General features: G+C 45.6%; 1 pseudogene; it reads right to left on the bottom strand.

Annotated features, from left to right (window-relative positions):
* LOC118355094 (keratin, type I cytoskeletal 18-like) lies at nt 1-1,739 on the bottom strand (annotated as a pseudogene).
* Nucleotides 1,740-3,184: the final 1,445 nt, after the last annotated feature.

The following is a 3,184-nucleotide window of genomic DNA, read 5'->3' as shown; positions in this document are numbered from 1 at the left end:
TCAACGTGTCAGAATTTTGGTGTCGTTAGTCTTAGACACCACCTTGCCATCCACGATCTTGCGGTTGGTGGTCTTCTGGATGGTCTGCAAGGAGTTGCTGTTGTCCAGGGCGTCAATAAGACTAAAGTCCTCCCCATCTTCCAACAGGCAACAGTAGGTGGCAATCAACCTCCAGCCTGACCTTGACATTCAGCAGGGCCTCATACTCCTGGGCCTGGCGCTGCCCCTCTGCCCAGGTCTGGGACAGCTCTGACTCCAGGTGCAGCAGATCCCCCTTGAGCTGTTCCATCTGCGTCATGTAGCGGGTCTTGACCTCCCTCAGGCTGTTCTCCAAGCCGGCCTTCAGGTTTCTTATTGAGTTCATGGTTGATCTCCAAGGACTGGGCAGTACATCTCAGCTCTGTGAGGGTCATCTCAGCTTCTCCTATCTCAGCGGTCTGTGTGGTGACCACTGTGGTGCTCTCCTTCATCTGCTGGGACCAGTACTCGTCCAGCTCCTCCCGGTTCTTCTGAGCCAGCTCGTCATACTGGGCCCGGATATCTGCCATGATCTTGCTGAGGCCCTGGGATTTGGGGGCATCCAACTCCACCGTCAACCCAGAGTTGGCGATTTGGTTTTGTAGACCCTTTACTTCCTCCTCATGGTTCTTCTTCATGAAGAGCAGCTCCTCCTTGAGATCCTTGATCTCTGTCTCTAGCTGCAGCCAAGTGACATTGGTGTCATCAATGACCTTGCGGAGCCCCTGGAGTCACTCTCCACAGACTGGTGCATGGCCAGCTCTGTCTCATACTTGGAAGTCATCAGCAGCAAGCCAGGCATTGTCAATCTACAAAACGATACGGGCATTGTCCACAGCACTTGCAAAGATCTGAGCCCTCAGGTCCTTGATGGTTTTGAAGTAATGCCTCCCGTCTCTGACCTGGGGTCCCTTCTTCTCCAAGTGTTCCCGGATTTTTATCTCCAGTCTCTGATTATCAGCCTCCAGGCTCCACACCCTCTCCAGGTAGGAGGCCAGGTGGTCATTCAGATGTTGCATGGTCTCCTTCTCACCCTGGATGCCCCCTATGCCCGCCAGACCCCTGGCCATCCCCACAGCCGGGCCCCCAACCTCCCCTGAAGCTGGTGGAGCTCTCTCCTCATGGAAATCTGGGAGCCCGAGCCCCCCACGCCTGCATAGACCCTGGTCGCACTGATGCTGGTTGGCCGACCCGCTGGCTGGGCGACTGCTTGAAGCCCAGGGACCGGTAGTTGGAAGAGAAGGAGGAGCAGGTGGTGGAGCTCATACTGTTCGGAGAGTAAGAGGGTGACACGGGAGGCCAGGACTCAGGCTCCGGCCAGGAACTCCATCCACCTTTAAAATGTGTGGTGACTTGTGTCAAGTGCCCTTAGGCTCATCTGCTATTCTAACTGCCTTTTACTAAGGCATTTTTGGTAACAGAGAAGAAATCAATCCTTCCATCTTTATTTTCCTTAGTTCTTTTGCTATGTGGAATACTGCTGACTTCTCCCTTTTTTAGAATTCTCTTTTTCCTTGAATCCATTCAACGCGTGACCCTTGTTCTCTTCTTGCTTCTGTGGGTGACTTTCTGTCTCTCACTAGTTTTTCTACTATTCCAACATCCTCACCATTAAACCGTTCCTCAAGTCTGTCATCATCCTCTTCTTCTACCCTTCTGCCAACCATCTTACCCATGCTGACCTCTTTGATTATCTTCTTGGGGCGGATGGCACTTGACATGGCTCTTCTCTTGGTTCTGCTCCAAGGCCCATCCAGCAAGTCAGCTCAACATATTCCAAAACAAATCTAAGGTTGCCTTCTTGGTGACTTCCCTGTTTCTGTGAATGGCATCATTGGATAACTCTACGTCTACTTAATTTTTACTGAAAATGTACTCCTTAAAACTCTGATGTAGCCTGTAAATCCCCTCCCCTATATTTCTTGCCAACATTTGAAACTTTTTAGCCAATGAAGAGTTTGTCTTATCATTTGCATGTTGTTTTCCATCTATCTCTTTTTCCAATTTCCCTGTTATCTACTGGGTCAAGCCTTCATTGCCTTTTACACGGACCATTTAAGATTCCATAAAGAAGCTTACTTGAATGCAACCTATCCACTGCTGCCAAAATATTCTTAAGACATTGTGCTAGTCCTTTACTCAAAATCCTTCAGTGAGTTCCATTCATTCAAAGAAATAAAGCCAAATACCTTCTGCCAGCATTTGCAGCTCTCGCTACACTGAATCCAACCTTCTCTTCCAAGTTTATATATATCTCACCACTCTCTATCCAGTACTCTTCGACCTGTCCAAACTCAACTACTTACTGTTTCCTGGACATTTCTCATACTCTTATACCCCCATGCTCTTGCTTACACTGCCTGCCATGATTAGACATGCCAAATAACCACCTGCCTCCATTGCACAAGGTCCACTTCAAATTCATGCCATACCAGCTACATACGAGGGAAATGAGCTTTTGCAAGAGATTGGGGAACTCCACATGTACTTTTACATTAAAGTACCCAGAGCAGTGCCTAGTGCAAACTAAGTTCTCAATCAATGAATGTGGAAATGTCATCTGAATATAGATATATTTTCCTTTATATTTCCAACTGGTTGCCAGCATTTCTCTTAATAGGACTTTTTTTTTTTAACAACTGCTTCTAATTCACAAATACATTTTCATCATAAAATATTTGGTAAAATGCTAAAGGCTTCTTGCTATCTCTGATCTAGTTCTCCAAGGAGGGAATTACTGTCAGCCATGTCATATAGATCTTCCCAGATCTATTTCTGTCCATTCATGTGTCCCTATACAAATTAGTAGTTATGTTTATAAATGGTGAATTATCATATGTTATGTGATAAGAGTGATGAATTCTAAATTTACAGTTTACATATGGATATAAAATAACCATAATCAGTATCATTTTTAATCCTTTTAAGCATGTAGGTATACATAATAATAATGTTACATGTGTTGGACATTTTACTTTGCTAGTCACTCAGGTGTTTTGGGTAAGTAAATCGTATAACCACTAGATAGCTACTATTATCATCTTTGTAGAGATGAAGAACTATAGTCCTATCAAGATTTGGTAACATACTTAGGGCCATACTTCCAGCTAACAAATGGAAGAACTGGAGTTCTGACCTAGAAAGTCTGGCTCCAGAGCTTATTCCC

Source organism: Canis lupus, chromosome 6, assembly GCF_003254725.2.
Source record: "Canis lupus dingo isolate Sandy chromosome 6, ASM325472v2, whole genome shotgun sequence".
Lineage (NCBI taxonomy): Eukaryota > Metazoa > Chordata > Mammalia > Carnivora > Canidae > Canis > Canis lupus.
Note: the sequence above shows the minus strand (reverse complement) of the source record. Positions and strands in the feature narration are given on the sequence as shown.